The sequence below is a fragment of the Acanthochromis polyacanthus genome, chromosome 23 (genome assembly GCF_021347895.1).
Source record: "Acanthochromis polyacanthus isolate Apoly-LR-REF ecotype Palm Island chromosome 23, KAUST_Apoly_ChrSc, whole genome shotgun sequence".
Taxonomy (NCBI): domain Eukaryota; kingdom Metazoa; phylum Chordata; class Actinopteri; family Pomacentridae; genus Acanthochromis; species Acanthochromis polyacanthus.
Genome location: NC_067135.1, coordinates 17,530,193 through 17,555,781, shown reverse-complemented (window position 1 = coordinate 17,555,781; position 25,589 = coordinate 17,530,193). Strand labels below are relative to the sequence as shown.

Sequence of the window (25,589 nt, the reverse complement as noted above, 5' to 3'; positions counted from 1 at the left end):
ACACAAAGTCACAAGAGTCAATACCGAGTATGGCCTCCATTTGCTTCGATGCAGGCAGCAATCCGTCGGCGCATGCTTTGGACCAGGCTTCTGATTGTGGGTTGGAACAGCCCATACGCCTGGCTACATCACTGTAGCTCAAACCGGCCTCCACCATACCCAGTGCCCGGAGACGTTGTTCATGTGATAGACGCGGCATGATGCTGTTCACTGGACTAACAATGGTGGCCTTTAAATAGGCCTTCAAAACCCATTCTCAAATTGTGCAGATACTCACTGAGTATTGCTTGGTGTGTATTTGGTTCACTTTTGCAAAGTGACCAACTCATGTGCAATAAATCATGACAAAATGACAACTCATCATTATCTCAACTACCAGGGCACTAGATCATCAGTAAATCCACAATGAATAATTACAACCCCCCTACAAGTAGAATTCTGTGTACATTTCTACCTCAAAGTTTCTATTGACTGTGAGTATACATTTTTTTCCTCAATTTATGTTTTTCATCAGTTTAAACGAGTTAATGCTAAATTTTTAGACACTTATCTTAGACTTCTGTTTGCTTATGTACAAATCTCTTTATTTTTTCTTTCAAAACCCTTCCATTTTTTTTACAGTATATTTTGTCATTCACATTAATTTCACATCAAGTAATTCCATCATAGTTTACATTTGCTCGAAATTGAAAAATCCTTTTTTGAAAAAAAACTGACATGTAAAATCCTGTCCAAATCAAATGCGAACTTCGTTGATTCAGTTTCCGTTTATTTGTTTGCCTATAAATGTGCCATGGGTGAATATATGGTAGCCTTACACTGTAAATAGGGAGTTTATCATTAACAGGGGAGTGACAGATTACATTTTTATGGCTGTGTAAAAGACTGACACCAGTAAACTTCCCAGACGTGAAGGTTTGACATCCAAAGAGGCACGACTGTCAGAGAAGCAGCAGCAGACAGAAAGGAGGTGAACTCTGATTCAAATAGAAGGTAAGTATTGGAGATTAAAAACAGAAACAGAGTGTTTACACAGTAAACTTTCTTGACCAGCTTAATTTGTCTGTTGTATTTGGAGATAGTAAATCTGTTATCAGGCTGCACTATTGACTTTCTGCTGCCCTGTTGTCGGGGTAGGCGGAGTACTTCCTTACCTTTAGCAAGCTTGAAAAGAAGGTTGAGGTCACAGTTTAACATTAATTGCTTTATTTTGCTATATTTGTTCAGCATGTGTTTTTTTTAAGTGAAGGATTTAGTTTCTCCTGTTGCGGTTGATAAACTACAAAAATTTTTAATAAAAATCTGATCTAAAATCAGAATTAACCTCACAGAAGTCTAAATAAAGGACATAAATATGAGAATTCAGAAAGGACTCTTGACTGTTTACAAATGGGGGAAGCTAATTAAGGCTAGTTCCTTCATGGGGACATGTATTTGCTGGTTGAAGTAGCACTGAAAGCGGATTTTTTAGGTTTTGGACTCTTGGTTGGACAAAATCAGCAATTTAGTTTCAGTTTCTGCAATATTGTAATGGGTGTTTTTCATTGTTTGTGGACATTTAAAGAAATAATTCATTGTTTAATCAGTAGTTTACTGTATGGATTGACTGAATTGCTGTTCTTGCTAATATGCACTGCTCACTGTACCACCTAATGTCCAGTTTAGTTGAAAGTTCATGCAAGTTCATGCATATCAGAATCAGAATCAGAATCACTTTATTCATCCCCGAAGGGAAATTCAGTTGTCAGGGTTCTTATCTGTTTAATTTTGAATTGAGTAGCCTGACTGCTGATGGCAAGAAAGATTTCCTACATCTTTCAGTCTTGCAGCGCAGGGATAGGAGCCATCCACTGATGTTTCGTTGTTCATTGAGGCAGATGTGAAGTGGATGATCCATGTTTGTCAGAATGGCCTCCATCTTGCTCAGTGCCCGTCTGTCCACCTCATCCTCCAATGCAAGGGCATCAGTTTGTTATTAAAAGTGGGGGGGATGGAGACCACAGCACTTTGAGAAAATGTCGAAGAACGGCGGCAAAAATGCCACAAGCTGGGCTCGAACTCACAACCACTGCACAAAAGGTAGAAGCTCAACCTGTTGAGCTATCAGTACATGCAGGTTGAAGGGTCTGTGGGCCAGTATAGAACTAATTCTTCTGGGCCGAAATTTTGCCCCTGCATGCCTCTGGTCGGAGCTTCCACTTGGCACAGGCGCAAATTTAGCATCTGCACATTTTTTTTACCTCACGAAGGTGTGCTGCATGTCTGTGCAACTCTCGGCCGAGTGCGGATGGTGCGTTCAGGAGTGTCGGAATTTCCTATACCGCTGAAAATTACTGGGTTTACAACGGCTTACATGTGAAGAACTTGAATGTGTTGGAGACAAAATGACCCCTGACAAAAAGTAGGGGGGCCACCCCCCCCCCCCCCCCAACTGACGCCTATGCTCTAGAGCCAGCTTTTTTAATCAGTTTGTTCACACGCCTTGCATCCTTCTGTTTTATGCTGCCTCCCCAGCAGACTGCAGCATAAAACAGGACACTTGCTACCACAGACTGATAAAACATCTGCAGCATCTTATTGCAGATGTCCAGTGATCGAAGTCTTCTGAGGCAATAAAGTCGGCTCTGGCCCTTTTTGTAGATGAAGTCTACGTTTGTAGACCAGTCCAACTTATTATCAAGGTGGACACCTAAATATTTATATGATGTCACCATCTCGATGTCCACGCCACAAGTGTTCACTGGCTGAAGAGAGGGTTTGGATCTGCGGAAATCTATGATCTTTTCCTTTGTCTTTGAGGCGTTGAGTAGCAGGCAGTTTTTCTGACTCCAGTCACTGAAGGCACTTATCAGATCTCTGTATTCAGCTTCATGTCCATTTCTGATACATGCCACAATAGCAGTGTCATCAGAGTATTTCTGAATGTGGCAGGACTCAGTGCTGTATTTGAAGTCAGATGTATACAGAGTGAACAGGAATGGAGCCAGGACTGTTCCTTGTGGAGCCCCAGTACTACTCAATAATGTCCCAGAAACACAGTTCCCCAGCCTGACACACTGTGGCCTTCCTGTCAGGTAATCTGTGATCCATGAAACACAGGAAGGATCCACTCCCATCTCTGTGAGCTTGTCTTTGAGGATGGTGGGTTGGATGGAGTTGAATGCATTTGAAAAATCAAAGAATATGATTCTCACATAAACTCCAAGTTCCTCCAGATGAGACAGGACACAGTGAAGCATGAAGAGGATGGCATCATCCACTCCAATGTGTTCTTTGTATGCAAACTGCAAGGAATCTAGTTTGTCTTTGACCTCAAGCCTCAGTAGACGTAAAACCAGCCGCACCAGAGTTTTCATGATGTGTGAGGTCAGAGCAATAGGTCTGTAGTCATTTAGTTCTGCCGGACATTTGATTTTTGGTACCAGTACAATACAGGATGTTTTCCATAGAGCAGGCATATATATATATATATATATATATATATATATATATATACACACGTGGACAAAATTGTTGGTACCCCTCAGTTAAAGAAGGAAAAACCCACAATTCTCACTGAAATCACTTGAAACTCACAAAAGTAACAATAAATACAAATTTATTGAAAATTAAATAATCAAAATCAGCCATCACTTTTGAATTGTTGATTAACATAATTATTTAAAAAAACAAACTAATGAAATAGGGCTGGACAAAAATGATAACCATATAGTTCAGTAATATGATTAATGGGTCATTGTGTAACAGCGTGGGAGGTTCTGACTACAGGTCTGGTAATGAAATATTGCTGCTGCTTTCCTCCGGTTTTATAAGGAGTTGTTTCATAGCTTGTTAGCTTACCAGCGGCTAACTGGCTGGCAAACAATAGAATGAAAATTCAATTGAATGAAAGTCGATATATATATAATGAAAGTTGATATATATTGAATGAAAGTACGAATATATGGAATGAAAATCTGAACATTATATATATATATATATATATATATCGACTTTCATTCAATATATATCAACTTTCATTCAATATATATCAACTTTCATTATATATATATCGACTTTTATTCAATATATATCAACTTTCATTGTATATATATCGACTTTCATTATATATATATCGACTTTCATTCAATATATATCAACTTTCATTATATATATATCAACTTTCATTATATATATATCGACTTTCATTCAATATATATCAACTTTCATTATATATATATCAACTTTCATTATATATATATCAACGTTCATTATATATATATCGACTTTCATTATATATATATCGACTTTCATTCAATATATAATTTCCTAAACGGCATGCCATATATATATATATATATATATATATATGTGTGTGTGTGTGTGTGTGTGTGTGTGTGTGTGTGTGTGTGTTTGTAAACCTGTAGTAAAGTTTTTTTGTCCATAGCTGCAAGTAATCTTCAATATAATTCAGTTAGTCACACTGTTTAAAAATGTCAGAAAATCCTTAAAAATGCCACATTATCATTTTAAAAGATCCAAAGATATCATAGATTGTTATATCTACTCACATATTTAATCTTACATACAGAAGTATTTTGTTTAATATCCCATTGAAAGGATCAGTCATTCACTACAGTTTTCCTGTAAAAATGTCACTACTGTAAGTCAGAGATTTTGCTGTTGAAGAGCAAAGAAATGAAAAGACATCTGATGTTGAGATTTTCAGAAACTTTTTTTGCACTCTTTTTCCTGCTTGTTTATGCTTCTGTCCCTGTTCTTTTTCTTCCTCTGCAGGTGAGAGTCCTTATAACTGAAAATGTCTAACTGTAAAAATATTCAGCTGACCTGTCTCACTCGTGAGCTCTCACCAACAGGACTAGGTGAGGTCAAGTAACATCACAGTCATGCACACTTGTGTCATAGTTCAATGTTGCACATGCATGCATAGAAACAAACCTGTAAGTGTGCTATTATGTCATCCTGCAGCAATCACAAAGTTGCTATCTTGTGCCATCTCCATTGCTCACATTGCAGTTGGTGAGTTCACTTAAATGTTTACACGTTTTTCAAGTACTTCAGTAAAGCAGTTGTTTCACTCAGTTGTTCTTCTGAAATAGTAAAAAGCCTGCATTTTTCTGAATCTGTGCATAAAATCTGAAATGTGTGTAACTATAGAGCAAGTAATATCATGTCATCACCTGTGTGTCCATCAGGGGCAGTATACCGGGATGACTGCCCACTGCAGCCCTACATTCCCATCTGTTTGATAGTGGGAGGAACGTTCACCTTGATGGTGGCGTTGCTCTCTTTTCTGCCCTGTGCCAAGAAACCAGAAGATGGCGCCACCAACCCACTTTACTCAGTCTGCTCAATGTGGATGTCACTGGTGTGTTTATTCCTCTTCGCCTGGTTTATCGTTGGTGAGTTTAAACAGCAGTGGGCTGATGAATGATGATCCTGAAAACACAGTACGACAAATTCAAGCCAGATTCTTGGTTAGTTTCTGGTTTCTTAAAACAGCACAAGCTGTGGCCAGTGACACCAGTCAGATTCAACATTAACACCTCTCAGTTTCATGCAATGTAGCTCAATACACCATAAAAGTCTGTTTTCAAATTGGCGTTATAGTTGAGTGAGCACTTCTCTGAGACATTTGCACTCAAGGGGACCATGACTGAACAGCCCTGTGCAAGTTGAGCCACAAATTCCAAATCTGTTTGCAGTCTGGTGTCTGATTGTAACTCCAAAACCTCCATCTTATTGTCTTTACACCATTTATGTGTAGCCGTGTCTCTATGCTTCTGGTCATTCTCCCAAGTCACAGTTTTCTCACAGACTATATCAGCTTTTCATCTATGATTTCTCTATGCTTTGCTACGTTCATTTTCCCTTCTAATGTTTCAAGCTTTCCATGTTGTGGTACAGACAGGCATCCCGACCTCATGATACTGCCACCCCCAGTTTGTGCAGTGGTTGGTATCCACCAAACATAGTGTTTTGTGTGATTGCTCAATTTTGGTCTTATCAGACTCAAGAACCTTCTTCCATTAACCTTCAGAGTCTTCTTCATGCTTTATGGAGAACTCTAGGACAGATTAAATCTGCACTCTGTTTCAGCAGTGGTCTACCTTTGCCAGTCTCCCATGAAGCTTTCACTCCTTCACAGTTGCAACTGTTTATTTTGCGTATTTAGATTCTGACCACTGCAGACCAGGAACACCCCACAAGAGCTGCAGTTTTGGAGATGCTCTGACCCAGTGATCCAGCAGCACAATTTGGCTCTTGTCAAACTGGCTGAAATCCTTACACTTGAGAGATATTCAGTGTTATTGACTTCATTTGACTGAATCATACAATGTACTATGAAGTTAGGTTGTAGAGTGAATTGTGTCTTTTAATTATCTTTCTCATTTTATTGTGTGTGTTTTTTTTCTAGGTAATGTGTGGATCTACTCTATTTTCCCGCCCAACTACAACAAGAACAGTGTGGATCCTTACTGTGACAAGACGCTCTACTTGTTTGCCTTCTGGATAACCACAGTGTACCACATCACAGTAGGTTATTTAATGTTCCTGGCTTTCTGCCGTGCCATGTGTGCAATTATAAGAGACAGAACTGAGTGGAAGTCTGTTGTATGAGAACTTTACTGTGCCACGACAAGAAATGTATTTGTGTGTCATGTCAACATTCCTGGTCATGGATATGGGATCCCTAGTCAGCCATAAAGATGGAATTATGAAGGAGCGGCGGTAGAATGAGAGAAGCACGGTATGATATATTAATCTGTGATTTAAAATGCAGTACGCTATAACCAAATGAATGTGTGTGAATTAATCAAATGCTTACATTTTTACATCTTTACATTTACAGTGTTGAAACAATGTACAAATCATAAGAGTGCCTTATTCAGAAGAATGATGGTTTGATTATATTGGAAGGATGTCTTTTTATTTTCTCCTTTAATTTTTGAAACAGTGTAGAAATCAGAAGCGTGTCTCACTATAAGTAGTGATGGTTTGATTAATATAATGGAATGTCTTTTTTTTATTATTTCTCTTTTTCTTTGAATATATACATATATCAGTGTTTTTATGTTGTTTGAAATTGAGTAAAATGTTACTGGTCTACTAGGGTGCAGCAAAGAGAATGGTAACTGTGTTCTAAGGGGTAACCACTTGAGGGCAGCACCTCACAGGGAGCTGTGAGTGCCTTTTGTTAACAAAATAGGACGGAAGGTTAAACAGGGTTTTGCTGCTATTAGATAAATGGAAATGCTTTCAGGGGGGGATCACTGGTTGATCCCTGGGTAGATAATGAATTACTGTACTAGAGGGTGATTCAAAAAGAGTTAAAATAGGTTAGTTTAGATTATGCCCTTAGAGGGTCATGGGGCTCTTTGGCTCTGTAAATAGGGTAGGGGAGTGTTGTAAGTCTGTGTGCACCGTGCTGAAATGTGTGGTGCATATGTCAGCAACTTTTAAAAGCTGCTGACATTCACTTTTCTCAAGTTCCTGTAACCAGTAGAGAGAGGTGAAAAAAGGGACAAGAACATGTCTGGGGCAAGTAAAGGTTACTGGGTGAGGAATGAGGAAGTGCACATTTGCGGAGGGGGGCGGACGTGGCTGTAATTTATTTGCGTGGGTTAGAGTATGGTGTCAACACGTATGCAAAATTAAAGAGAGCTGTGATGTATAAATTGTACCTATTGGAAGTAGTTCGGGGGAGTTTGTTGCGGGTATCTGCCTGGGTGCAATCCGGACATTAGTCCGAGCACAGGGGATGATTACCACGTAACTCTGGATGAGTGGAATAACTTGGTCTGCTGAAGGAAGGACTGTTCTGATGGAATAATGGACTAAAGGAACTGCATCTTATTCGTTGTTAAGGATTACAAGATTGTGCTCGGGGCTTGACAATGGACTGATGGAGTATCACTGGATTCTATTATTTCCAGAGGAATAACACCTGAATGGATTAACAAAGTTTTTTCCTGGCCCAAAACCCCAAAACTGGATTACATGCAGACCTGAAATTTGGACTAACGCTCTCTCCAGCTTCCCCCTGGGTTCCTTGGTGGGCTCAGGTGAACGGCCGGGTGGGGCCCCACCCGCTGTTCTACTCCCTCCAAATTACCGTTACATTAGGTAACACGCATTCCCCTTTTTTCTTAAGAAAGCATAAGACCAGTAGGGATATGGATTAAGGGTGGTTTGAATATTATCTAATGTTTGATTATTTGTCTGATGATTTATTGGCTATGCTTGTGCCCTGCTAAAATATATCAATAAAGCATTATTCTGCAATTAAAGACAACAAATTGCAAGTGCTATTTTCTTTTATTATTCCTTAATTTCTATTTCTATTTTGTATTATCCCTGAACAAATACTTATACATCTAGCTCTGGATGTAATAAGTTAACTTACAGCGTGCATGATAGTAGCAAGGTTCTGAAAGGTTACCTAGTCATAGGGGCCAGGTTGGCCCAGTATAAACATATCCTAGAGGTTGTCTATATGTCCATAATCTCTGAATTAAACCTAGCAACTTAACAAGTGCCAGATCTATGAGAGGAAAAGCTGCCGTTAACAGGTGTATCTGGTGGTTAAATTTAACTATACCGAAGTGGCTACTCGGTTAAATTAATTATCAGGGGAAGTAGGGATAGGCATCTGGATGAAGGCAGTGAGACAGCTAGGCGAATTTTCCTCGTCAACCAGCTTAACAGTTCTGCAGCATCCCTCTGAGTAAGATCTCAGGGGGCAGTAGGACCGGACCCGAAGGATGGAGAGCTGGTCCGGTGATTCCCTGACAGCTGAGTAAGTTAATTAGGGGGTCACTGGCCCTGAGGATCAACAGTCAGCAGTCAAATCCTGAACACTCCCAAAAAGTCACAACATAAGCAAAATATTGCAATGATGATATGCCATGCGATAGACAGTTATTGTAGTGTTAAAGAATGAGGAAGAATTAAAGCCACAAAAAAATGACATTAAAGTTCTAGGTCTAGGTACTTGTGGTGGGGTTGAGAAAATAAAATGCATTAATTGTAGTTAGCTCAAAACATTTCAAATACACACCAAAGCTTGTCAGTTTGCATTTTTCCCTACCTGTAAAATATGCACACTGAAAAGAGACAACCAACAAATATATACACTGCCCATCCAAAAAAAAAAGTCGACACCTGGATTTAACCAAGCAAATAGGTAAGAGGCTTCCATTGGATCATTACTGCACTGATGAATATGTTTCAGCTGCAACAACTTATTTAACCCTCGCTGATGTAGTGAGGTAGCCTAGCCGCGCTAGACAACCCACAGCAACGAATTTAATTCTCTGCCAGGGTGGGTCTAGTTACCCTCCATAAGGCTCGAGGCTGGATTCTCCTAAAACTGGCCGGACCAATCACCATGAAGTGCAGAGTCAGAAGGCGGGCGTAACGAAGTGAAGACAGAGGCGTGACGATTCCGACAGAAACAACCGGCGCACAATAAGCAGTTATCTTTCGACTCGGCTTTGGCCACAGCCCTTAAAGATTTGAAGCTAAAATTCAACTTGAAAGATAAACAAAGGACGGCACTTAAGTGTTTCATTGAGAAGAAAGACGTATTTGGACTTATGCCGACGGGATATGGCAAATCCTTAATATACCAGTTGGCTCCGCGGCTCCGCTGGTTGGGAAGCTAATGGGACTTAGCCACACAATCCGCCGGTCCTCTCGGAACCACGTCAGCCTATTCGTTGCGTTGATTGGTTGTATACCGACCCATTTGCTGCAGAGGGATTTGATAGACAACCTTTTAGCCCGCCTCCCTCCCTGTTGAGCTTCCCTAGTCCCTTGTGCCGTCAGAAACATGGGATCTAGCATGGCTAGGCTAGTAGTGAGGAGCTTCTCATTTCTTTAACAACCTGTGGTCATGGAAAGGATGTTAATCTGTTTCAGAAGAGCAAATTATTGGCATGCATCAAGCGAAGAAAACAATGAGATTTCTGAAACTACTAAAATCAGGTTAAGAACCGTCCAATGCATCATTATTACCTGGTAGGATAGTGGTGAACCATCTTCGAGGAACAAATGTGGTCGGAACAAACTCTTGGATGATCGTAAACTGAGATCACGTTTGGTGAAATCGACAGCAGAACTCACAGCTATGTTTAATAGTGAAAGTAAGAGCATTTCCACACTCACAATGCGAAGGTAGCTGAAAGAATTGGGACTAAACAGCTGTGTAGCTCGAAGAAAAGCACTGATCAGTGAGGCTAATCAGAAAAAAAAAAGGTTTGAAATTCCTCGGGAGCATAAAGATTGGACTCTGGAGCAATGGTAGAAGGTCATGTGGTCTGAGTCCAGAGATTTACCTTTTTCCAAAGTGATGGGCGCAACAGGGTAAGAAGAGGTGGATGAAGTGACACACTCATGGCTAGTGTCTACAAGCCTGTGGGGGTTAGGGTTATGATCTAGGGTTGGTCGGGTTCAGCAAAGAATGAGGTCAGCTGACTTCCTGAATATACTGAATGACCTCATGTTCTCAAAGCTCAATGCAGTCCAACAAAATTTTAGTGTGCAACTTTTTTTTTTGGACGGGCAGTGTATATGAACAGTCTTCACAAACACTCTGTTCTGAAACTTCCATAAACACAGAATGAGATTGTTCATCTGCAGAGCAACAGAGCATAGTGGCCTCTGATTGGCTAAAAGCTTAACTGTCTATTAAGAATCCCTGGTCCTGTCCTCCTTCACTACAGAATCAATTTGATGTGCTTCCTGTCTTTCAAAAAATCCAATGTATGTCTACATGTCAGAGTTATTAAATGTTTTCAGTTATGTTTTTCGTTTTAAGTTTTCATTTATGTCATGTGACTTGCTTGTCATCCCTTTTTCTGGCACTTTTGATGCACACGATGTGACTGAAACTGATCAGCTGATGAAGCAAGGAATCGTTGCCACAGTCCTTTGTGGTGTTTCAGTTCCCTCTGTTGATTCTTCAACTAAACAGCAGCAAGGTCTATGTGGAGAAACTGTTGGAAATGTTGAAATATACATCTACTTTTATTATATTTCTACATTATATGTCTACATTCATTTGTGCTTATTGAAGTTATCACTGAGTCCATTCTTGCATGCCTATTATAAGAATTGCTTCTCTGCATAATGTCATTTAAGGTTTATTCACACGCTGGTAGAAACTTGTTTCACTTTCTAAGCGTGGGAAAGCAGAGCGGAATGTCTTGCAAGGTAAGATAAAGAGGAAGTCTCAATCCTCTATTTCTGCTCGTACTTTTCCACCGGCAGTTCTCTCCAGCTCTATTGGGTTGTTTTGAGATGTTATCCTGTATTTGTAAAATATGACAATGCCCATACTGTGTAACTGAACTCAATAAAACGCTTTGGGTGAGACAAACTCTCCGGAGAAGGATGGCTGTAGCTGCGGTGCGTATAGTCTGTCTCCCCTTGCAAGTAAACGTCAGAGTTGGTGCGTGCTGTCTCTTCTGTCTGTGCTGTGTGTGTGTTGTTTTCAGGGCTTGAACCTAACACAAACCGAAACACATTAGGTTCAATCACACCCGCAATTTCCGAACAGTGAGTCCCTGCATTAGTTTCTCTCTCTGGTCTGTCGAGGCATCGTACACAGAAAATGCACACTTCTGATGTATTATTTTATACAGAGCCCATTATTTTCACCAGGACATCAAAACAGCTACCTAAAAGCCAGTTCAGCTATGTATTGGTTGAAAACTGCTTACTTGCTCACATGAAGCTCAATCTTAATGAATTCAACAAAGACCGCTTAAAAGATGCAACTTAAGGTGATTTATTTGAACAAAAATGAAGAGATAGTGACACCAGCTGAAGATGTGAGGAAGAAGCTTGTATTTGTGTACACATGTTGTACTTCTGTGGAAAAGAGCCAGAATGAGATGGCATTATTACTCTCCTCAATAAATTGTTTCAAATACATTTGATTAAATCTCCAGCATTATGCATTCTGGGTTTATTTCTTCATGATACCGTTTTATATGAATGAAAGAAGTCAGTCTAGGTACAACTACAGAATGTAGAATAAAATTGAGACTGAAAATCATCTCTCTGTTGTATTCAATTTGACAATACCATGTTGTCTGTGTTTTCCATTTAATAAGTGAAGACAATGAACTGTTTAGTTATTCTGTGCAAAAAAAATCCTTCAAAATGAGGAGCACTTTCACTTTTGTTTTATCAACTTTCACTTTTGTTTTACCATCTGACCGAGTGTTTAACTACTGCACGTATGTTAATGTGAACTTATTTTGTCACCCTTTGTACATTTTTCTTCCTCATTTTATGTTTTTCATCAGTTTAAATGAGTTAATTTTTAGAAACATATAAAAAATTCTGTTTGCTTATGTACAAATCTGGTTTTCTTTTTTCTTCTTTCAAACCCTTCCTTCTTGTTTTATATATTTTTTCTCATTCACATTAATGTTACTTAAAATAATTCCATCATAGTTTACAACATTTACTTGAAATTGGAAAAAAAATCTTTAAAAAAAAAAACTATTGATATGTAAAATCCTATTGAAATTTCAGCAAATGCTGACTTTGTAGATTAAATTTCCATTTATTTATTTGCCCAGAAAACGATGCCTTGGGGGAATATATGGTAGCCTTACAGTGTAAATAGGAAGTTTATCATTAAAAGGGAAGTGACAGATTGCATTTTTATGACTGGTATATAAAAGACTGACACCAGTAAACTTCCCAGACATCAAGGTTTGGCATCCAAAGAGACACAACTATCAGAGACGCATCAGCAGACAGAAAGGAGGTGAACTCTGATTCAAATAGAAGGTAAGTATCAGATATTAATACCAGAAACGGAGAGTGTTTACACAGTGCCCTCTCTGACAAGCACAATTGTGCCGTATTTGGAGATATAACAGCACAAAGTCTGTTTTCAGGCTTGTCAAGATACATGTAGGTATGAGATCCAAGAATCAGCCACAGGGGTGAGACTCTGGTAGAATAACAGCTAAATAAGGGAACATTGTGATGTTATAACCTGTGATTTATGATCAAAATATGCCATAACCTAATATATGCATTTAAGCTAACTCAAATGCTTATCTTTTATATGATCTTTATTTGAAACAGTGTAAAAATCAGAAGTGTATCACTGTGAAAAGTGATGTTTTTGGGAGATATGACTCGTGAGGAACTCATGCTTTATGAAATGTAAATGCTTTCAAGAGTTTTGATTACTATGAAACTGAGATGTTTTAGAGTTTTGACTACTGTTAAGCTAAGATATTTTTAGCCTGGTAATGAGGTATAAGAAGTCAAGAGCTAAAGAGAATTGGGTCAAGTGTTCATGGTAAAGGTTATTAAACCTGAAATAAAATTTGGGGCTTTTTTTTAAGTCTGTACACATTGTCCAAAAGATTGCACAGTGGATGTCAGGGACAGTTAGACCCAGACATATGTTTCTCCATTTCCAGATCGGGGGCCTGCTCTGAGCTGCAGACAGGAGAGATCGGGAAATGGATAGTTTTAGTTCCTCAAAAATGGAGGGGTCTTATGATCAATTGGGGACAGGCTGTTTGGACAGTCCAAAATGAATAGTATTACTTCCTCAAACATGCAGAGGTCTTTCGATCTTATGAGATCATTGCATATGTTAAGGGTGCTGTCATTGTCGTGGTTTCTCTCTGATGTCCGTGATGTGCAGGTGAAGGAGAAAAGTCAGTGACACTGACTTGCTTAATAATAAGTTTATTATAAGGAAGAACAGCATCGATCAGACAGAGAGACTGTCTGGGAGGATCCGGCCAAATGAATCTCCCTGAACAGTATACGGAGGTCACTTTTATATGTTTTAAACAAGTGGAACCATTGTCACAACATGTGATTTGTATCAGAAGACCAAAAAACAAGCGCCTCATTGATAAACCCTGTGGCAAAATCCATAGGATAATACCCTAGACACAGGAACTACTAATACAACACTGAGTTCTTTCAACAAGAAGATACACTTCATTCTGACATATCGCACATGCCTAGCAACACCAACATCACTTGTCTCAAGTCATGAGAATCACATGTCTAACAGCACATCAGATCAGATACTACATCATTGCATATGCAAAACCTTAGGAGGGTTCAGTTTAGTATAAAGTACCCCTGATAACAGCACAAGTTTGGAGTTGTTGGGTGGTGGTTACTCGATGCAAGCCAGACAGCAATGCTCTGAGCAAAGGTGATTTTAACCACCTAACTTTGGAGGGGTGATTCAACATGATCTGCAACAGAATAACTGTTCTACTGGAATTATGGACTAAAGGACTGCTCTTTCTACACTGTTTAAAGATTACGATAGACTGTGATCTTAAAATAACGCTTACTGAATGAACATTACTGAACTCTATTTTCACGAGGAACAACACCAGAATGGATAAACAAAGTTTTTACTGGCCCAAACGACAAAAAAAAGGATATAAGCAGATCTAAGTCTGGACCAAACCCCCTCCACTCCCCCCTGGAGCCGGTGAGTCTCAGAGGCTCGTCGGTCTAGAAGTGCAGTCGACTATGGCCAAGCCGACTGCTCTCCTCCTCTGAATTATGTAATCTGGATGATTATTGCTGCTCTTATATGAAAGCATAGTTCCACTTATGAGTCATATTAAGCAATTGAAATTATATTAATGTTTGATTGAGTGTTGTGACTTAAGAGCTTATGCTGTGCCCTGCTGAAATATTATAATAAAACATTTATCCTGCAATTAAAGTTAACAGATTGGAAATTCACTTTATCCCTATCACAATGATTCATCAATTATGAATATCTTCTCTGGTGGTAAAAAGTCAGGTTAATGTGTGAATTACATCTAAAAAAGGTTCTGGAAGGTTACTAGTCTTTGGGGTCTTTGTGTGACCTTTTTTAAACTTATCCCAGGGGTTATTCATGTCCAAACCTTTAATCTTTAAGCTAGCAACTTACCAAGTGCCAAACCCGTCACGAGGGAAGCTGCCGTGAACAGACGTGACTGGTAATTCCTTTAACCACTCAAAAGTGGCTACTGAGATTAATTATCAGAGGAAGCGGGATAGACATCTGGATGAAGGCAGTGAGAAGCTAAGCGAATTTCCTCGTTTGACCAGCTTAATCGTTCTTCAGAATCTCACCTGGGGGAAATCCCTCTGGGCTGTAGAACAAATGCATAACTGTAATAGGCAGAATTGTAAACATGCACAATATAACATAGAATAAACTATACAGAGAATGTAGAGCTAAATGGGAACTTAACAGAATAAGCAAAGCATTGCAAAGTCAACTAGAATTTAAATTTGCAAACTCCTTCACTGAGAGCTCTTAGAAGGCCGAGAGCAGATGCCCCCTTTGTAGTGAGGCAGTTTGCAAGTTGCTCGTTGGTGGCTGACCAGATGATCTGCTGAATGGTCCCAGAGTGGATCATTTCCTTCATACCACTGATCTCAAGGTGCGTTTTTTTCTCGGTGACTGACTTTGTGGATTTTACTGCATCCAGGAGTGAATGGTTGTCAGTTGCACACACAATGGGTACATTTTTGCATGAACAGCTTCCAGTTGTGATTTCAGAATATAGTGATGAAAGAAAAACTGCACTGTCTATCCCATCTGCAAGTGCTACAGTCTCTCCTGCTAATGAGCTCCGCACAACTCTCCTCATGCGTTTGGACTGCCAGGAGATGGGTGAGAATTTCCCATTTTCACCCATGAGCATGATAAAATGTCCACCCTGTGTGCCACCATCCGAGAGGTTTCCCATGGAAGAATCACCGAACATCACAAGTTTGAGGGAGCTGTTTTCTCCCAGATATTGAAACCTCAACATGATATTCTCTGATTTTAGTTCTCTAATGAGCTTGTTTGCAGAATGCAGTGTCTGAACAGTAGCATGTTCGGTGCTAGAGGCTAAGATAGAAATATCACACATCATGTCTGGCCGACTCTGCCTTGCTTCCCCGCAAAATTTGTCCTATCTTGGACTTTAACATGTCTGCTTCATTGTCTGTTAAGGGTGCTTCACTCTGTGTTGCTCTTACAGGATCAATGGGAATGCTTTGCAGATTGTTAATGTATGTACAGTACTTTGTTTTACCTGAATTTCATCCTGCATAGAATGCAGTTCCATTCCTATGTACTTGAAGTTACTGAGCTCTTCTCTACCAACCTGAAAAGCAGTTTTTAACCGAGGGATGATCATAGTGGAAAATGCATCTGTACCTCCCCAGATAAAGTCATCTGCATGAGATGCAAGGATCCCCATCACCTTGCCACACTGATCTAACCAGTAAAATACAGCTGGATCTACTTTTGACACCGTGGCTCCTAACTGTTGCATGGTGTCTCTGACTCTGTTGTACCAGTACAAAGAAGCATCTGTTAGACCAGGGGTCGGCAACCTTTAACACTCAAAGAGCCATTTCGACCCGTTTCCCACAGAAAAGAAAACACTGGGAGCCGCAAAATCCTTTTGGCATTTAAAATGAAGACAACACTGCATATATCGCTTTTTTTTTTACCTCTATGCCCTTGTTAATTAGTCGTGATTAATTAATTACAAAGCCTCTAATTAGATAGATTCATTTTTTTAATTGTGTCCTACCACTAATATTTATCTTACCTGGTTAATGTCATTTTTGCTCCTGGACCTCAAATGTTACGTAATGTTAGCTGGAAATCAATATTTTGCCAATGTCTATTTAACTTGTAAAATCTATTTATCTTAAGCTAATAACTATTCTCCGGTAAGTCGCTGCCCTATTTTCCAAGAGGACACTCCTCTGACTCTCTGACCTGCTGCCTGGATGCTGGACGTGTTCTTGCGAGTAACGTGTATTACCCTATCAAAGAGTAGATACTGAGTAAGACAATCATCCGTAGTTTACCTTAGTACTCATGAGTACTTTTGACTCAAAGACAAGACATGTCTTTCTTGGAGTGGAGCTTTAATATACAGGCTTGCCATTCTTGAGTACAAAACAATGTGAAACTACAGGCGTTGCTTCTCCATCTTCTCTGCATCAACTTTGCGCTCTCATGTCCCAGGGGAAAACCGCAGCACATCCAGTGGAGTGACTCGTAAAAATAAGAGCGGTAATTTCACAATAAAACTCTCTATATTAAAATGCATTGAAACACGCCTGAAAGGCAGAACAATTTATTTTCCAAAGTTACAGGGAGCCACAACAGAGGGCTGAAAGAGCCACATGTGGCTCCGGAGCCGCGGGTTGCCGACCCCTGTGTTAGACCATAAACACATTCCTTTAACTTCCACACAGTCCCTTTGCTCTGTGCCTCCTGAGGAGGGCAAATGTAAATGTCTCTAATCAGTGTTTTACCTTGTAGAAAGGCGGCTTTAATATCAATGGTGTTCAGCTGCCACTTGTTTTGACATATGACTGCGATGATCATTTTCAGAGACTCTGTAGCACACGTTGGCAAGTCCTTTGGAAGTTCTTGAGTATTAAGCTCTTCAAAACCTCTTGCTAGGAGTCTAACCTTTGGCACAGCTCCAGCTGCTGTTTCCTTTAGTGTGCACACCCACCTGGTTGAGATACATTCCTGACCTTCATCTTCGACTTCATCAAACGCATTGTTCTTTTTCCAGCTGAAAAGCTCTGCATGTCTGGCCGGCAGAAAGATGTCTTCACCTAATACATCCTCATTGTTAGTGCTGACGCTCTCTCGTTCTGCAGGAACCACCTCAACGCTGTGCATTGCACCAAGGTTGACTGATCCTGTTGTGCCAGCTATTTCCTCAGGCTGGCTGAACTGTATATTGTACCAGTCTTTGTTTTTTCCAGTAGCCTTTCCTGCTCGGCTAAGAATTGTCCCAGTATGGTGTTGTCCACTTTGAATGTCTTTCTACTTTACCACTTGGCCAATTTTCATCTTTTGGCCGCCATGTGTTCATGGGGCTTGTGGCATTTGAGACTGATCAAGACTGCTCACTGTAGTTGACTCTGATGCATCACGGGGTTCATTATGATCAGCATCATTAGTTCCATTGTTTGTCTCTGACATCTCCTCATTGTCACTTTCAGCTTCCCTGAAATCTGCTGCTGGTGTAACTGTGTGATTCTCAGCAGTGTCAATTTCTTGTTTCTTTTGTTCTGCTTTTATAGTGTTATCGTTGGTTTGAGGATCATCCACTTTTCTGAGTCTTGTCTGATGTACTTGCATATATACTCCTCCATGTCTTACAAATACAACAGCTCCATCTTGGCCTATTACCACCCCTGGCCCTTTCCACTCATTACAGTCCACCCTCTTATCGTAGACTTTGTCTCCTGTGTCATATCTGTCGTCAACTGGCCACAGTTGTTTGCGTAAAGCTCTTCGGATTCTCTCAGAGCATTCAGCCTCTGTGAATGCCTCTTTCATAGCATGTAGAGTCGCAATGTGTTGAGCTACCCAAGAGCTTACAGTGGTTTTCAGTGCTGGGGGTTTATCAGTGAGCACTGAGGGCAGGTTTGGGTTTTGGCCAAACACTAGTTGATAAGGGCTATAATCATGTACGTTGTGCATGGAGTTCTTTGCCATGAGTGACCAATCAAGTGCCATCTTCCAGTCAAAGTTACTGTCTTTCTTATCTTTCGGTAACATTTCAGTTGGAGTTTGATTGTGCCTTTCCAAAAGGCCATTACTCCTGTAAGCTGCAGTAGTTTTAATCTCAATATTAAACTTCTCAGCCATGTCTTTCACATATTCATTGTTGAATTCATCTCCATTGTCACTAAATAGCCTGCGTGGAGGGCCATGAACACTGATCCAACAGTGTATGAACTGCTTTACAATCTCTTGAGGCTTCTTTGTTGTGATAATAACTCCCTGCACTGAAGCGAGTGAAGTGGTCAATAGCATGTAAATACCACACATTTGGTTGAAGCCCATGTAGGTCAACAGCCACGGTCTCATTGTAGGTTGAAGCCATAGGAAGACCTACAACTGGCTTGTGCTTTGGCTTACTGTACCTGCTACATGTTTGACAATGTTTGACAATGTTCCTGAGAATAGCACTGCTTTCTTTGTCCTGAGTACGTGAGCAGGCCAGTGGCTTTTGCAGTCTCTCAACCAGTGGTGTGCACAGATAGACATCAGGTGGTGCTAGAGCACCTGCCCCTTCGCCCTCAGCATCAAGCAGGTGCCCTCTGCATCTCAACTTTTTAAAAAAAATTGAAACATTAAACATAGACACACAGATGCACACACAGAAGCGCGCACACACACACACACACACACACACGACCCCTGCCATGCCGCGACTCGTCCCGCCCCATCTCATAACGTGAACACGAGGAGCGGACATGCGTGTGGCAGCAGCTACAAACATAGACATAATAAAGAGTAGACGCCGCTCGGGGTGCTGCGCAGCGAGAAATACGGCCGCCATCTTGGTCCAGTCAGCCGCTCCACTCAGCACTGTTTGACAGCGCATTTAATCCATCTTAACTCTGAATATTAAACTGATTTTCACCCGTTTTTTATTTTTATTTTTTTGCTGCAAACGTCATACATGTAGCTATGATACAAGACAAATGGTTCGGCATATTGTAATATTCATAGCAGGAATAATAGATAATAATAATAGGTAATAGAATATTCTGATATTAAGCTTGACTGTAGACAGGTATTTTGCAAACACTGTAAACACACACACACACACACACACACACTAATATATGTTAGAGAAGCAGATATACATATATAAACAAAATGCTGACTAATGAACACATATTTCTATATAAAACAATAGAAGCTATATATCAGAGAAAATGAATATATATAAATCATAGATGGAGTATCAACATCATTCACATATATATATATAAAAGTTATATATCAGAGAAAATCATACTACATATATAAATCATGTATGGAGTATCAATATAATTAATATATCAGAAAACATAATATATATAAATCATATGTGGAGTATTAATATAATAAATATATCAGAGAAAATTATTATATAAATCATATATAGACTATCAATATAATTCATACATATATATTAAAAAAAGATATATCAGAAAATGATAATATATACACACACACACACACACACACACACACACACACACACATATATATATATATATATATATATATATATATATATATATATATATATATATATATATGTATACACGGGCCACAACGACTTCCTCCCGCCTAAACCGGGAGATCCAAAAAAACCCGATTTTTGTCCCTTCAAAATAAAACTGTCCTTTATTTGTGAGACCTAAATCTAATGTGCACAACACAATAACTGAATATTTAGTTTGTGTAGGTTTATTATTAGCCTACATTAGGTAGATGGAACACTTGCTGTGACTTATTTGCTAAATGACAAAAAGAAAAAGTAGCTTTCTGCCTTGTTGTAGCCTAATGTCAGGAATCAGTCTTGATGTTGTCTATTTCTTAATTTAACAATTGCAGCATGCCCAAAAGGGAAAGGATCAAGAGAGACAAAGAAAGGGAATTATTAAGATGTTAAAATAAATGCCGTTACAGAAAATCCATCCATCCATCCATCCATCCATTCTCTATACGCCGCTTTATCCTCACTAGGGTCGTGGGGGGTGCTGGAGCCTATCCCAGCTGACTCGGGCGAAGGCAGGGGACACCCAGGACAGGTCGCCAGTCTGTCTCAGGGTTACATATACAGACAAACAATCACACTCACATTCACACCTACAGACAATTTAGAGTTATCAATTAACCTCAGCATATTTTTGGACTGTGGGAGGAAGCCGGAGTGCCCGGAGAAAACCCACTTATGCACAGGGAGAACATGCAAACTCCATGCAGAAAGATCCCAGGCCCTCCCTGGGATTTGAACCGGGGATCTTCTTGCTGCAAGGCGAAAGTGCTAACCACTATACCACTGTGCAGCCTGTTACAGAAAATGTGTTCCTGATTTTTTTTTTTTCAAATCTCACACTGTTATATTAAGGCAGCCAGTGGTTCTACATGCTGCACAAGGTGCCTTTTTTTTCCACTGAGCACCTGCCCCCCAAAATGTCTGTGCACACCACTGGCTGCAAGTAATAGTTATCTTCACACTGTCTAAAAATGTCAGAAAACCCTTAAAAATGCCACACTATCATTTTAAAAGATCCAGTGGTATCATAGATTGTTTTATCTACTTGCATATTTAGTCTTATATATACTAAAGTATTTAGTTTACCATCTCATTGAAAGAATTGATCAATCGTTCACTTCAGTTTTCCTGTAAAAATGTATTTACTGTAAGTCAGAAATGTTGCTGTTAAAGAGCGAGGAAATGAAGACGTCTTATGCTGACATATTCAGAGATATTTTTTTGCATTTTTTCTGCTTTTTTTATGCTTATGTCCCTGTTCTTTATCTTCTTCTGCAGGTGAGAGTCCTTATAACTGAAAATGTCTAACAGTGAAGGTATTCAGCTGATCCGTAACACTCCTGAGCCCTCACTAACAGGACTAGGTGAGGTCAAGTAACATCACAGTCATGCACACTTGTGTCATAGTTCAATGTTGCACATGCATGCATAGAAACAAACCTGTAAGTGTGCTATTATGTCATCCTGCAGGAACCACAGTGTTGCTATCTTGTGCCATCTCCATTGCTCAGATTGCAGTTGGTGAGTCCACCTAAATGTTTACATGTGTTTTTCAAGTACTTCAGTAAAGCAGTTGTTTCACTCAGTTATACTTTTGAAATAGTAGAAAGCCTGCATTTGTCTGAATCTGTTAACAAAATCAGAAATATGTGTAAATATAGAGCAAGTAATATCATGTCATCACCTGTGTGTCCATCAGGGGCAGTATACCGGGATGACTGCCCACTGCAGCCCTACATCCCCATCTACTTGATAGTGGGAGGAACCTTCAGCTTGTTGGTGCCATTACTCTCTTGTCTGTCCTGTGCCAAGAAGCCAGCACCACTTTACTTAGTCTGGAACTTACTGGTGTCTTCATTCGTCTTCGCCTGGTTTATCGCTGGTGAGTTTAAACAGCAGTGGGCTGATGAGTGATGACACTGAAAAAACAGATTCTTGATTAGTTTCTGGTTGGCTGGTGTTTCTTAAAACAGCATAAACACAGCTATGGGTAGAGGGGTAGAGGAGCGGATTGGAGACAGAGACAGAGGAACAGAGAGGCAGAGAGGGGAGCATGATAGGGAAAAAGGGGTATTTGGGATGCCAGGTGGGAACGACAGGGGTGAGGAGGGAGCCCTGACATGGATTGAGATTTGGGAAATTCGGAGGCCAAGTCAACCCTTGAAAATGATTGTTGTACTCGTCAAACCATTCCTGAACCATTTTTGATTTGTGGCACGAAGCATTATTCTGCTGAAAGAGACCATAGACATCAAGGAATATCGTTTCCATGAAAGGGTGTACGTGGTCTGCAACAATGCTTATGTAGGTGGTACATGTCAAAATAACATCCACATGGATGGACCAAAGGTTTACCAACAGAACATTACCCAAAGCATCACACTGCCTCCACCAGCTTGCCTTCTTGCCATAGATCATCCTGGTGCCAGGTGTTCCCCAGGTAAGCAATGATCATGCACCTGGCCATCCATGTGATGTACAAGAAAACAGAATTCATCAGAGCAGGTCACCTCCTTCCATTGCTACATGGTCCAGCTCTGATGCTCACATGTCCATTGTTGGTGCTTTCGGTGGTGCAAAGAGGTCAGCATGGACACCCTGACTGTGTATTCTGACACTTTCCTATCAGAACCATCATTAACTTCTACAGCGATTTGAGCAACAGTAGCTCGTCTGTTGGATCGGACCACATGGGCCAATCTTCACTTCCCACATGCATCAATAAGCCTTGGCCTCCCATGACTCTGTTGTTGGTTAATCACTGTTCCTTCCTTGAACCACTTTTTATTTGATAGATTCTGACCACTGCAGACCAGGAACACACCACAAGAGCTGCAGTTTTGGAGATGCTCTGACCCAGTGATCCAGCAGCACAATTTGACCCTTGTCAAACTCACTCAAATCCTGACACTTGCCCATCTTTCCTGCTTCTAACACATCATCTTTGAGGATAAAACGTTCACGTGCTGCCTAATATATCCAACCCACTAACAGGTTCCATGATGAAGAGATAATCAGTGTTTTTGACTTCATTTGACTGAATCATACAATGTACGAGTGAATCGTGTCTGTTAATAATCTTTCCCATTTTATTGTGTGTGTTTTTTCTAGGTAATGTGTGGATCTACTCTATTTACCCGCCCAACTACAACAAGAACAGCACAACAATAAATGTGGATCCTTACTGTGACAAGACGCTCTACTTGTTTGCCTTCTGGATAACCACAGCGGGCTACATCTTACTAGGTTTAGCTCTGTTCCTGGGTTGCTGCTGTGCCCTGTGTTTCATCTGCTGCAAAGCCAGCATCCCAACTGAAGATGTCTAGGGACAAAGTCCAAAACACACAACTGTTGCTGCACGAGTGACATTTTTCCACTGCACTGTAGCATTTGGAAACATGCTCTCAAAGAAATGTGAAAAAACAGCTGCTGCATAACCTTCTGTAGACAAATGCTCAACTGTAGAATGTTGTAAATTAGATCTCTGTTCGTTTACTTATCTGTGAGCACTTTGCACCTTTTCCTTTGTAGGTCTTCTGAGGGACCACACATTTTTTCAGTTGCCTTTTTAGTGTCCAGTGTGAAACATTTCATCACAACGATAAACGTCAAGAGTTTCTTTTCTCTACGATATACAGATATTTGGACTACACCTTATGTCCCCTAATCTTGAGACTTAAAATAAGAGATGCTGTATTATGAAATAAATACATGTAATTAAAAGAGGCAGAACTGAGTGGAAGTCTGTTGTATGAGAACTTTACTGTGCCACAACAGGAAATGTATTTGTGTGTAAGCAGCCAAATACTGAACACTGTCAAAAAGTCACAACATAGAATAGAATAGAATCACTTTATTCATCCCCGAAGGGAAATTCAGTTGTTAGGGTTCTTATCTGTTTAATTTTGAATTGAATAGCCTGACTGCTGATGGTATGAAAGATTTCCTACATCTTTCGGTCTTGCAGCGCAGGGATAGGAACCGTCCACTGATGTTTCGTTGTTCATTGAGGCAGATGTGAAGTGGATGATCCATGTTTGTCAGAATGGCCTCCATCTTGCTTAGTGCCCGTCTCTCCACCTCATCCTCCAATGTGTTCAATCCGATTCTAACCACAGAGCCAGCTTTTTTAATCAGTTTGTTCACACGCCTTGCATCCTTCTGTTTTATGCTGCCTCCCCAGCAGACTGCAGCATAAAACAGGACACTTGCTACCACAGACTGATAAAACATCTGCAGCATCCTACTGCAGATGTCCAGTGATCGAAGTCTTCTGAGGCAATAAAGTCGGCTCTGGCCCTTTTTGTAGATGAAGTCTACGTTTGTAGACCAGTCCAACTCATTATCAAGGTGGACACCTAAATATTTATATGATGTCACCATCTCGATGTCCACGCCACAAGTGTTCACTGGATAAAGAGGGGGTTTGGATCTGTGGAAATCTATGACCGTTTCCTTTGTCTTTGAGGCGTTGACAGATGTATACAGAGTGAACAGGAATGGAGCCAGGACTGTTCCTTGTGGAGCCCCAGTACTACTCATTAATGTCCCAGAAACGCAGTTCCCCAGCCTGACAAACTGCGGCCTTCCTGTCAGGTAATCTGTGATCCATGAAACACAGGAAGGATCCACTCCCATCTCTGTGAGCTTGTCTTTGAGGATGGTGGGTTGGATGGAGTTGAATGCATTTGAAAAATCAAAGAACATGATTCTCACATAAACTCCAAGTTCCTCCAGATGAGACAGGACACAGTGAAGCATGAAGAGGATGGCATCATCCACTCCAATGTGTTCTTTGTATGCAAACTGCAAGGAATCTAGTTTGTCTTTGACCTCAAGCCTCAGTAGACGTAAAACCAGTCGCCTCAGAGTTTTCATGATGTGTGAGGTTAGAGCAATAGGTCTGTAGTCATTTAGTTCAGCCGGACATTTGATTTTTGGTACCAGTACAATACAGGATGTTTTCCATAGAGCAGGCACCTGCCCCAGCTGTAGACTCAGGTTGAAGATCCTGTGGAGAGGTTGACACAGTTGTGCAGCACAGCCTTTAAGCAGTCTTGGACATACACCATCTGGGCCAGCTGCCTTCCCAGAGCAAAGTCTCTGAAGCTCCAACATCACCCCTGTCTCTGTGACAGAGACGGATACAGGTGCTGGAACGGAAGTGGCTGCAGCTGTGGAGACATGTGTAGGAGACGGAGGAGAAGGAGGAGGAGCTACAGTGGGGATTTCCATATGAAGGAGGAGTAGCAGTGGAAGTAGGTATGTCCACAGTGTCAAATCTGTTGAAGAACAAGTTGAGTTTGTCAGCTCTTTCTACATCATCCACTATTGGCTCTCTCCTCTTTTTACAGTTGTGTCCAGAGATGGTATTGATTCCTCTCCACACATTACGAATGTTACTGTGTTGAAAATTCTTCTCTGTCTTCTTTTTGTATTCTAGCTTGGCCACTTTCAGTCTCCTCTTCAACTCATGTTGCA

At 40.4% G+C, this 25,589-nt stretch overlaps 1 long non-coding RNA gene across 1 annotated transcript; it reads left to right on the top strand.

The window, feature by feature from the left end:
• The first annotated feature begins 21,412 nt into the window (after window positions 1-21,412).
• LOC110968211 (uncharacterized) lies at window positions 21,413-23,365 on the top strand. Its single transcript, XR_007939894.1, has 3 exons — window positions 21,413-21,472; window positions 21,579-21,629; window positions 23,220-23,365. It is a non-coding gene; the product is annotated as an uncharacterized LOC110968211 (long non-coding RNA).
• Window positions 23,366-25,589: the final 2,224 nt, after the last annotated feature.